Source organism: Lygodium microphyllum, chromosome 21 (assembly GCF_053477565.2).
Source record: "Lygodium microphyllum isolate KBCC chromosome 21, Lygodium_microphyllum_v1.1.10, whole genome shotgun sequence".
NCBI lineage: Eukaryota > Viridiplantae > Streptophyta > Polypodiopsida > Schizaeales > Lygodiaceae > Lygodium > Lygodium microphyllum.
In genome coordinates this window covers 18046789-18059975 of record NC_141155.1, presented here as the reverse complement: position 1 = coordinate 18059975, position 13187 = coordinate 18046789, and the positions used below count along the sequence as shown (strand labels likewise).

General features: G+C 38.5%; 1 pseudogene; it reads left to right on the top strand.

Annotated features, from left to right (window-relative positions):
• Positions 1-4106: 4106 nt before the first annotated feature.
• LOC148017780 (putative glycosyltransferase STELLO1) lies at positions 4107-12961 on the top strand (annotated as a pseudogene).
• The last annotated feature ends 226 nt before the right edge of the window (positions 12962-13187 follow it).

Below are 13187 nucleotides of genomic sequence, written 5' to 3'. Positions count from 1 at the left end.
TGTCCCATACCACAGCCTCTCGAAGAGGATCTACCACGTCCCCTTTCTGAACTTGAGTAAAATGCTTGGACTTGTTCACCATTTCTTTCAGACAAATCACCCTGCATATTGATCTCTTCAGTAATCATGAGAGAGATCAGCTCATCAAAATCTGGAAATGGCTTCCATACATATACTGAAGTAACAAATGATTTCCATGCCTTCTCATTGTTAAGGCCACTCAGAGTGGATGAAACCAAATCATCATTATCCGGCATTGCATCAATTGCTGCTAAAGCATCTGCAATGCTCCTCACCTTCAACACATACTCATTGACATATATTTTCCCTTTCTTCAAGGCATTCAACTCTTACTTGAGTTGAATCTTTTGTGCCTTTGTATTCACTGAAAACATGCTCTCAAAAATTGTCCAAGCTGCACGTGAAGTTTCTGCATTCCTGTTATGTCCAAGCATAGTATTATCAATGACTGTAGATAGCCAGTACATTACCTTTTTGTCTTTCACATTCCACTCTTTCCATGCTTTTAACTCATTTGCAGTAGGAGGGATACCCAGCTCTGGCTCCTTTTCTTCACCTGAAACAAACTCATAAAGGCCCTTTCCAATGAGGAAGTTCATCACACGAAACTTCCATGAAGGGTAGTTGTTCTTGTTGAGCTTCTCAATAATGGGATTTCCACTGTTCTCTGCCATTATCACAAATAAGGATACAACACAACAAGCTAGTCTTCTGCAATCTTTCACAACACATGCACATCAATACACCAATTGATTGCTCAATAGTACATGTAATCAACAACCTGTTTGTAGCTAAACCTTCTGTTTACTTCCTGCAAACACCTCAAAAATTATAGATTCGCAATCTGTAACTTGCACACCCACTTTCGGTCAATATAGCTGAAATCACAGTATACCTTGAAATTGCTGTCCACAATGTTGCGGCTCTAAAAAGGGGCCTGAAACGGCCTCATATGCCCAAAATAATTGCGGGAAAGCCCTAGAGAACTTATGTTGAATATATAGTGATATTGCTTGCACACCAAATCTCACAGCAATTTGAGATTTTTGCTCGATCCTGCTTCCGGTGCCTCCACATGCACTATCCAAGAGAGAGAGTGGAAGAATGGGAGAGCTTCTTACCCGCCGTTGCTTGCTTTCTTGAACCTTGCTTCTTCTCCTTCACTTCAGCCTTCAAAATCAGCCTCTCTCAGTGGCGTAGCTCTGATACCATATCAAGAATCGCGTGGTGGGGGGACTTGCTTGAGCCGTTGCTCCAAACACACACTGTATACACAAGAGGAAGCTCACTCAAGAACACAAGAAGAGAGATGGAGGCCAAAACGTTTTCTTGCTGATTTTTCTTCTTCTTCCACACACTATACAATGTACACAAAGTATAGATAAGATACAACATAAAGCACGTGTTGAGCTTGCTATCTCAATAGTAACTTATCTATACTTTGTGCACAATGTATTGTGTATGGAAGAAGAAGAAGAAACCGGCAAGAAAATGCTTTGGCCTCCATCTCTCTTCCTATATCCTTGAGTGAGATTTCGTGGATTGATTGGAAGAAGAAGTCCAACTATGGGTGAAGAGTGTAACTCCTCAATAATTTTCAACCTAAAAGATTGACACTTCTTCCAATCACTCCACAGATCCTAATGTTCTATCATCTTTGATTGATATGATTGACCAATCCATTATCTCAAAAGTTACTACTTTGAATTTGGAGGTGAATCCCATACAGTCATAGCCTTTTTCTCTATGACCAAACCTATCATTTTAGCTAAGGACCAAGCCTCTAGTACTTCAGTCTCACAACAAAATACTAATTCTGTGATTCACAAATCTTATTCTTCTCGGCCAGAAGCTGTAGTGCATTTAAAGCTAGTTAAGAGATCTCTCGTGGAGGCCTTAGAAAATATGAGGCAACAAAAGGATCAATCCAAGATTATGAGTTCCAAGGAACTAGATGAAATACTTCTGACTTCACTCACTTGTGCACATATTCATTCTGACATTGGAATTTAGATTATTGAGAATAAGACACTTTTAGAAAGGCCTCTAACATGGTCAAAGCAATCACAATTTTTTTGGTTCTATCCAATGGTTGTGGGAGAAGTCATGAAGAAAATAACCAAGGAAGAGCAAGAGAAGCATTGCTTGATTACTATGTTCCACCCTAAGTAGTGCATGGAAAGGAAGGAAGACATTGTGGCATTGGCCCAAAAAGCATAAGGTCAAAATGAGTTTGAAAGAAAATGGTATTCTAGTCGAGGTTTAGCTACAATATATGGCAGCCTTGTAATAACCTTTATTGAGAAGAGAAAGGCACTTTAGGCATCCATGCATGATCCAACATATGTAGCGCATGCATTTCTGAGAATGCTTGTGATTGTCCATGGTGTCAATATTTCTAAACTTGCTAAAATAGATCACTTATGTGACAAAATACTTTTAGAGGAAAAGCTACACATTGCAAGTCAATTGGGACAAATCAACATAATGATTTATGTCATTAGATATATTTTCTATCTTACATATGACCCACATCTTCTTGATGGCCATGCTTCATTATAGTACAATCCCAATTTCTTTGAATGGTTTATCCCCACTTGGGTGGATGACACAACATCTCATCTTTTCTTTGCTTCTAATACCACACAAAATGACTCTTTATCCCATGATGTGAAGTAGAGTGATGTATATAAAGCTTCTTGTGACATTCACATAGTGGCTAAAAGTAGCATGCTTGAAATTTCAAACCCTAAGGCCATAGCTACTAACATCCCTACTAGCTCACACCATCAATTCGACTAAGTTGAGCTAGCTGAACCCCAAGTTGCTCCAAGACAAGGCTACTCAGACCCCCTCTAGATTAGCCCTACTAAACCAAACCCTCCTTTTGGTCTCTAGCATTTGCTTATTTGTCGACCACTCAATATCATGGCTGTTCATTTGGCAAAATAAATTCAGTTCCTTTGAAAAAAAATGGCTACTCCAATTTGATGCCATATTCACTACTTATCTAATTGTTTGCAATGGTTGATTTAGGCCTTGTTGATGATGAGCTAATACAAGTTTCTTCCAAATGGCATCCCATTTGGAAAGAGAGTGAACACCTCTACCACAAAATTCTATTGGTTCCAACAACTGTGTATGCTAAAATCCTTCCTTAGAAGCAATTGTAGTCATGTTGAATTATTCCCGCTTATGCTTTTATGACCTAGAATCAAAAACCAGTCAAGCACTTGATGAACTTGAGCAAAATTCTTGCTTTCTTGATTTGGAAAGAAGAATGCTTGGTTAGTTAGAGCAGAGTATTGAGAGACAAGGTGAGAGATTGTGGTGGCCGAAGTGAGTTATGACTTTTAAAACAATAAAAGTTCATCCAAAGTCTTGATTTTTGGTGGCTCAACAGATACCCTAAATCAGGTAGAACCAACGTGGCCACTAGGATTCATATTTGTTAGGACCTAAAATGGGCTTGACACTGGCTCTCGGGGCTGTCACTGTGTACAAAAATGTGTATCACATGAGTTCAAAAAAGGGGAATATAAAAAAAGATAAGCTTATGTTTATACATTCACAGAAGGAAATATTTTAAGACGTATAAATTTGTCACATAAGGGGCTTTTATATTTTATATACATGATTTTTACAAAAGGGTATTGTTAATTTACAAAATTGACCTAGATTATTTTACAAAAGGGTATGATGAGCCCGAATAAGTAAACATAGTACTTTTGTTTTTTTGGGTACTAAGTCCACTTTTTCAAGTCATGATCTTACAGAGTCCTTAGGGGGTTCATTATGGGATACTTACAGAATCACATTAGTGCAAGAGTTTGGGGTTTCCTCAAATAGTACAAAAGTCTACATATTAGGCCCATACCCACCCATATTAGGGGTTGGCCCCCATTAATTTTCCTCCCCATCTATAGAAATAAGGGAGGGGGTTCAAAAATGTGTATCACACGAGTCACTGTATATCCTAGGTAAGTCACTATGTATGGTTCTTGAATATTATTGAGGTATATCAACTCTAAAGGCAACTATATTCAAGCTTAGGGTCAAAATCCCTACAAATTTACGTCGGATAAATGCATTTGACTTGGGTTATTAGAAGCAATCAAGATTTAAGTGAGAAGTACCCCAAGGTAACAAGAGTGTTGGCTCAAGGCAAGGGTGTTGGAAATAAACCTAATGCAACACCTGTGGAAAACAAGGTCTCTTCCTCTCTCTCGCTCCTCAGTTCTTGATAGGCAAGCTTGTACTACCACTTTTTTGCTATGTGGCAATGAAGTTGCCCAAGAAAATACCAGTCTCTCCATTTTTAGTCCAACTTCATGGACTGAAAGAAGTTCTGTTGATTTTGGGCTGGAGTCAAAGTCACAAAGTCACACCTGCATAACTTGAACCACGTCGACCATGCCTAGGTCAATTGACCTAGGTGTGGCATGGCTCTAATCTAGCTTGAGGTAATCATCTTTCTTATCTCTTAAGAGAAGTACACCGAAGTTGATCCCCGCAGCACGAAATGAAAACCAAACCTATGTGGCAAGTGGAGAAAAAAACTTTGAAAAAAATACAAATAATTCTAACTAATTGATACTCTCTCTCTCCCCAATGGGTGTTGTGCATGTGCTACAAATTAGTAACACCGCATGTGCTACAATTAATGCTTTTCTTCTTCTTCTCTTTGTCTTCATCTTCATCTTCGTGAATTCTCTCTCTTTCTCTCTCCTGCATCCAGGAGGGATCACTTGCTATTAGCGACTTCGACGACTGCTACTACATCCTAGGATAGTATATCTCCCTGCATCTGTTACATATACACATCGCACCACTTTATCACAGCCGACAGTTGTTCCCCTATCACAGCCGACATTTGTTCCCCTTTTGTAGCCATTATCTGGAGTACCAGAGCTACATACACACATACACATACACGAAACTTATCACACTCACAGCACCGTATTTTCAGTTTCCAGTTTTTAGCTTTTCATTCAGCACTTTTATTTTGGATAGCTGGACCTCATCAGTTGTATCACAGTTTGTATCATAGGCCAGTTTTGGTCTTTAGAAGACGTTAATATAACTTTCTTTCTTTTTTTCTTTCTCACACACACACACACACACACACACACACACACACACACACACACACACACACACACACACACACACACACACACACACACACACACACACACACACACACACACACACACACACACACACACACACACACACACACACACACACACACACACACACACACACACACACACACACACACACACACACACACACACACACACACACACACACACACACACACACACACACACACACACACACATGATCCTTATGGGATGCCTAGGTGTAACGAGCAATCATGCAGACCTCTCTCTTTTAAAACAAAAAAAAGTGGCATTCTAAAGAGGAAAAGTAACACTGATGGACATGGCTTGGCAACCAAAGAATTTCTAAGGGAGTGCATTGAACTCATGGATGTAATGTTTAATAAGGTATGAAAAGAATAAGAAATGTCTTCAACAAACCCATTACTTGATTCAACCACATAATTTGAGTTTGCAAAAGGTGTAGAGCAACTTTATGAAAAGTTTGAGGAATTCCCAATCCTTTCCATAGATTTCCCCACGCTCTTACTTCCATCCTTCATAATGAGTGAATTCCTCATCCTATGCTTTAACATGCCTCCCTCTACAGTTCAACCAAGGCTGTTCTTTGTATACTCAACTAACCCAATGAAACTATGTTAATCTTTTTCACCTATGTTGACGTAACTCTTGCCTTACATCGATTACATTTTTCCTTCAATTATCATATTTTTTAATGTATCCAATGCTATTTCCCTTGCACATCCAAGTCTATTTCCCTTATGTAAGGGAAGGGATGTTGGAACACTAGAAAACTTGAGGAAGAATGATCACAAAGTTAAGGGCTACTTGCACATTGTTAAGACATGATTACCACTATGCGTTAAGGCTCCCAAGAATATACATAGACATGTGTTCTTTTAAAAAAAAAATCACCGCAAACTTAAAACCACTACCTTGTACTCAAATGACATTCGTTATACATCAGGGACACACATACACACAACCTCAACCCTTGTTGAATTAATTAAAAGTACAATCTATTTAAAGAGTCACTAGTTATGCAATTGAATTGAATCCACAATATGAGAAACTCTTAATACTTGATGCATGCTTCAAATTGGAAAGCATTGGTAATGAAATTATCATAATGTAGATGTGTTGCGGTTATTAGAGCAACATAAAGTTTATGGCTACCACACAAACGTGATGAAGATGGAGTCATTTTAGTCATTTTGGAAACATACCTTTTAGTTTCATCAAAGGGAGCCTTAAGTGTAGGCACCCAACACTCAGCGCCCGGTCTGTGTGTGCCAGACTCGCACCAACTAAAACCTCCTTTTAGAGGAGATGCTTGAGCCAATAGTAGATTCTTGAAGAGCAAGGCCATAGGCCAAAAATGGGTGCACCCAATAGCATATAAGGGTACTAGTAGGTATATATTTGGGCCATTCACAATTTGAGACATTTGAGCCCAGGTGGGTTGCTAATGAATGACCAGGGGCCAAAAATGGGTGCGCCCAATAGCATATAAGGGGACCAGTAGGTATATATTTGGGCCGTTCATAATCTAAGACATTTGAGCTTGGGTGGGTCGCTTATGAATGGTCGGGGGCCTGAGATTCATTTCAAAATGTGGGGTCCATGACTGACTCCCTCTTTTATCATCATAAGAACAAAGAAAATAATTAAATAAATTAGGAAAAAAACAAACATTTCTCTACTAGACCGCTACAAACTCCTACTCCCAAGGTAGGCACACTCAAAAATGCGTGCGCGCTCTCTCTCTCTCTCTCTCTCTCGTGTCTTTGTTGCCCTTTCTTTAGCTTTGCTAGAGAGGGTAGAGTGTCTTCGTCTATACCAGCTCTTGCTTCTGGCTTGCTTGCTTGCGAGCCAATTTTAGGCTATTTCTCTAATCGCCATGCCTGGTTCCTACCTACCAATCTTACATGCCCACTCCCATCAAGCCCTGTCATGCTAGCCCAAGTTGCCTGTGCAGCTTCCAGACCCTTCTTAAACCTCTCAACCATGCCATCCATCCCCTCAAAACAACCCGAGTACAAGTATTGGTTCGTTTTTTGATAGAATACAACATCAAACACAATAAGAGAGACAATGTCACACAAAGCACAATGCGCTGCAGGTGCACCTAGGGCTTGGCGGCTAATGTCTCCTTTGTGCTCGATCGATTCCCAAGCTATGGAAAATTTTGGGTCCACAACAACACCATGGATGATGAGGAAGAGCCTCCCTCCCCTTTGTCCACCCATCGACCTTGCCACCAAGGAAGTAGGCCAACTTTTGTAGCAACAGAGGGAGTTCTCCGTTCGTGACCTTGCTAGCAAACTCAAAAGAGAGCAGGCTACTACACAGGCTGTTGTAGCTAAGCTGCCTGAAGATTTATGGCAACTATACTGCTTATTAGCTTCATATGTTGTGAGAGTTTACGTTGGGAATTTATAGGACGAGCCTTGGAAATTTGTGTAAACATCTATCAGAGGTGCATTATTGTTGTCTCTTACATGCAACAAAATTTTTGAATGTCCTTTCTCCATGTGCAGATCATAGAGGCGACTTCATTGGGTGAACAAGCTCTCCTTTAGAGGCTTCGCAAAGTTATTGAGGCATTGCATGGTCGAGTTGCAGGGCATAACAAAGATGATGCAAAAGAAGCTCTAAGTGCTGTAAGTGCATATGCTCCATGATCAATGTGATTGTGTAACATGATACAACAAGGCACACATATAATCAAACTCTAAGTCCTGATTTCAAACCTTTATGCCACATCCAAAGATTAATCATTTCATAGTTAATTCACAATTGCATTAAGTGCTTGTCAATCCACTTGTTTACATGTATAAAATCCTATTTTCTTGGGATGTTATGCTTCAGAAAGTGCTCTATAATGTTTTGACTTGCAACAACCTGGTTGACACAATTTTGCAATATGCATATTTGTAGGTGGAAGCATTATCGGTGCAAATGGGTCAAAGGGAGGCAGAGCTAGGTCAAGAGAAATTGGAAGTTAGAAAACTAGCTGCCCTTTTTAAATAAGTATGTTACACCTCTCCAATTATAGCAAACCAGATATTGTTTCTATCAATCATGCTAGAAGGAAGCTAGAACTCTGCTTTCCTTGCTTATTATTTCAACGTTATCTCTATGTAATAGTGCAAAGAGAAGCAATAGATGTTTTGGTTTAGGGTTGAATATGTTAATTTTTAGCTTTTATTCCACAAGTGAAGACATTGTTTTGTCTTTTGTCTTAAATGAACATGCCTCTCCTTATAAATTGCTTTTAACTAATCATCTCTATTGAAAAAATGAGACATCTTTTTTTGGCTTTTCACCATGTTTTACATCACATTGTTGATAAACTTGAATAGGGTTTGTCGGGAGGCTGAAATCACAGTGCTTGTTATCCCAAATTTGGGTTTTTATTGCAGCTTTTGAGAAACATTTCATGTCCATGTATTTTCCAGGCATCTGATGATGCCAAGAGAATGGTGGAAGAGGCTCGAGTAGTTGCCCTAGCAGAGATTGAGTCTACACATGCTGCTGTCAAGAGAATTGAAGATGGACAGGTTGAGAAGGAGTGCTTCCATGGTGTTTTAAACCAGAATGTGCAGATCTTTCACTGGTTATTTTGATTTTTATTTTTATAGCCTCTGACTCTTTCAAGGAGCAAGTTCAGGCTATGATGAAAATGCAGGGATGGCAAGTTGCCGTTGGAGATACAGACACACCCAAGTGATTGGGAAGTGAGAGGAGCCATTTTCTTATCAGTTGAGCAGCAAGTAGCTCTTGGTTATAGGATCCTTGCCCACCTTCCATATGTTTCATATGTGAGGAAGAGTGTTGGATATTTATTTGCAATCCAGCATGGTGCAAATGTGATCTATGGTGCATATGAGAATGCATTTGTAATAGGGGGTATTTGAGCAAGCACTTTGACTTGGAGCTATCTAATAATAAGAGCAATGATTTATTGCAGTATTTATCATTTCATAATAGAACAATGGTCAACCCTTACATTCACTTTGGTCAGCAGAAATCCATGTGGCCTAGGGGCTTCCCTCTGGAACCTGTAAGCAACATAAATGCAAAGATTCATTATTGACATGTGCCAAGTGGAAAACACTTTATTCAACAAGGATTAGCCAATGGGTTCCTTGATGTTGATGTTGTTTTTTATAATACTCAAAAATCAGAATCTGAGTTGCTTGATATCAAGTTTGATACACATGCCCTTCATGTTGCACTTCCACAAGCTATGATGGCTCCCATTAATCATCTCAATACATTGTTCTATTCTCAAGCTTTCTGGGTGATCATGCATCCTGTATCAATAAACCCTTGAGTTTCAAACATAATGAGGGGATATTGGGTGCAAAGACTCTTATGGGAGATTGGGGGTTATATGATACTCTATCCACCATCGATTGACTGGCAAGATACCTTGAAGCAACATTTCTTTGAAGATGAAAAGGAATTACATGAAAGTGTTGACACGCTGACTGACTTTTTGGTCTCTTGGAGATCAAAGAAGGCAAGTTGTTGATCTAAGCTATTCTATGGCTCAAGCAGGTTTTTGGATAGCTCAAGATGTGGATTATATTATGGCTTGGCTTCATGATCTTGTTTTAGTGGGGTATACCCAACCAAGAATGTTCACTCTTGAAATTGACAGGGGGAAACCTCTAAGAGATTAGTCAATACGTTGGGAGTTCGTGCCTCTGGCACCTCCCTCCACACACCTTGGTGTGGTTGAAGCTTCAACAGTAGGCTTTGAAGTTGGAAATTTGCTCAGATGGAGAAATTTTTTCGGGGATGTTGTCTTAATCATGTTCTGTGATTGGCCAGCTAATAAAATAACACTTGGATGGAGAATGCTTTATGGCAAAATTTTCAAAACTTTGGTTATACTTTCTGAACAAAGTGATCCATCTTTTGAAGTTGAAGCAGTTGAAGAATGGCAAGCATACAAGTGAGTGAAAGAAATACTCTTTTACCTCAATGTGGATATACGCGTACATGCTGAAAGTTATCAGGACATTCAAATAGCTTGTGTTTACAGTTCATATCATTTGTTTGTGAAGGTCTAATCCATAAACAAAATCTTTCCTTAATGTCTTGGGAGGATTTTTAGTTCACAGGTTTATGAATGACATAAGTATTTAGAAATGAAGCTATTGTCCCAAGGGGTGCCTTCTCTTTGGGCTTCTTTAGTCCATCTTGTATCAGTAGATTTTTTCGCAACTAAAGCTTTGAAAGTAGTAGGTTCTATTATGTTGCAGTGTTAATGCTTCTGAAACATACTAGGATGCCTTCAAAGACATGCTATGTGTCAGCTAAAAGAAACTGAACTTCAAAATAGGAATGGATGTCTAAATCATGTCGGTTTTTTGACACTAGCTTCATAATAGGAATTGCCAAAGAGTGGAGTGATAGAAACTTGCTTTGATGATGTTGAATATAGGACAATTAAAGGAGAATGACTTTATTACCACAGAGTTGTTGACCCATGAGCCATGCAAGCATGCTTGGATGATGTTATAAATGAGGAAAAAAACCCATTAGCCATACTGTTGCCATTATTATAGTGTGGCGATACATCTTCAAGTCTTGTGGAAACAATGAAACATGGAGACAAAGTGCTTCAAGCACTACCGAATAGGCCCTTCTTTAAACTTTTACCTTTGTTGTGATTGCCAAATTTTGTAGAACCAATTATTAGCATTCAACTCTTTGGTCACCAAGGGATTAATATCAATCAAAATACATGATTTATATATCCCAAACATTCCCCTCTAGATGTTGTCACAAAACCAATATCAAATAGCTAGCTGGATGGATGATTTTACTTTTTTATGCACATTCAAGTTTTGTTTAGTAACCATCACTTTTTTTTTTGTAAATGAATTTCTCAGATCTTTGAGCATTATCCAAAAAGTAGAGGGGTTATTGTTTATTAAAGATCACGTTATTTTGAATTATTGGAACTTACTAAATTCTAGAATTTACAAAAGGTCAGTTTGTCAACTTTTTACCTTGAAAATTAACTCCTTTGTAAATTTGACTTAAAAAAGATCATGCTTTTATATTTAAATTTCATTTAATGTATATTTTATGTGAGTATTATGAGTTTGGTGTGGGGTCTAGGTTGTTGCACAGTATATAGATGGAATGATTTCATTAAGCCTTTTTAAAAATTCCAATGGTTAAGACACATAGTGTTGGTAGTTGCTATTCACAAGAATTTTCTCTCTCTTTGGAGGACTTGTTTTCAATTGCAAACCTAGTGGTAAGCATGTTGGATAGTGAAAAGAAATTATTGCAAAAACTGCTACATGTAGGGTAGAAAAAAACTTGACGTTGCTGCATAGACTATGGGACAAGTGCATGGTGAAGGATGGAATGGCTTCAAACTCTTAGTTTTTGGTGAAGAAATGTGCCCCAAGTGTTACTATCTTTGATGCAAGGCTCAATACTAAAGTCTTCATGTGGTGGAAATCCCTTTGAAAGTTTTACTTGTGAGTATTGTAAAAAAATTCCCACTAGTGATGATTTTTGCATGAGAGTATATATAGAGAGTACTGCAATTGAGAAGAGAGGGACTAAGAATATAGGAGGAAGGCGATTAGATTATCTTAGTAGTGAAAAGTTGAAAAATGTGACAGTTAAGTCCAAGGTAGACTTGAAAGAAGCCAAGAGAAAGCTATGGTGGTTAGAAGCAAGAGTTGTCATGCTTTCTGTGAGGATTAGGTCCTTGAAAGAATCAAACTTTGAATGCTTAAATAGGAAGGATGTGCGGCACTTTTGTAATAATATAGTTGAGGCCCATTGACAAGGTAAACAGGCTTTGTGGGACTTTTTTCAAGATGTAGCAAAGAATATACTATGAACAAAACAAGAACAATGGTTCATTGAGTCCATAAGGCCATGCTTGAGCTCATTAAGCTTTGGGGTGGGCCATGCTTGTATGAATTTATGAGTACTAACCTTGGAGGGCCATCCATGTGCACTACAAGAAGGTAAGGGAAGAAAGCAATTCACTTCACACCTAGAGAGTACGAGTATATCTTTGAGGCAGTGGGTAAGATATACATGGATGCAAAAATTAAACATGGAGTAACGTCAATGGTGCCGATTATCATTGTTGAAGATGAGACAACCATCAAACGTCACATAAGGTGAGCTTACTATATCTAATGTCTTGTAGTTTTGCAATTGGAATGCAAATGATGATTATTGGATTGTGTGAAAGTAAAGGAGAACGTCACCAATGCCTTACAAACAACAAAATTATTGTGGGAGAGGGATCATAGGATTATAATGTAAAGGGAGTTTTTTACTTTCAATAGTGTAAAGGAACTTTGTAAGATATTAAAAGTTAAATCAAACTTTTATTTATGCAAGTGGAATGGAAAGAATGATTATTGGATTCTGTGGAAGTAAAGGTGAATGTCACCAATTCCTTATAAACGACACAATTATTGTGGGAGAGGGATCACAGTGTTATAATAAGATAGTGGATGCCTTTAAAAATCATGTGGTGGGAAATTATGCAAGAGTTTTGATAGTAAACCCTTTTCATGAGTCTTCCACAGCTAGCTTCGGTAGTGCAAGTCACACGTAATCACTTTGATAGTGTTTTTATTAGAAATCAATGGAATCTTGTGGAGTATTTATGGAGTGCAAAGCTAAAGGATACAATAGGTCCAATAATTGGGCATGCTTCAGATGGAGATAGTGGTGCAAGCTCATGCTTGAAGATTACCTTGGAGAGCATAGAGATGAACTCTTTATTAATTGGTGTGGATGGAAATTAAAAGGGAGAACTGTGGAAGGGCATGTGTATGGTTTACATGATCAAGACTTTGTACATTGTAGAAAAAAACCTTATTAGTCCACTTAAGAACCCTATTTGACAACTTGTGATTGGTACAGTTTGGATTACACTCAATCATGTTGCAATGGTCTGTAACTCATTTTCCATTGATGAACACAAGCGACAGGATGGAGATATACAAAGAAATGATCGTCAAAATTGGGTAG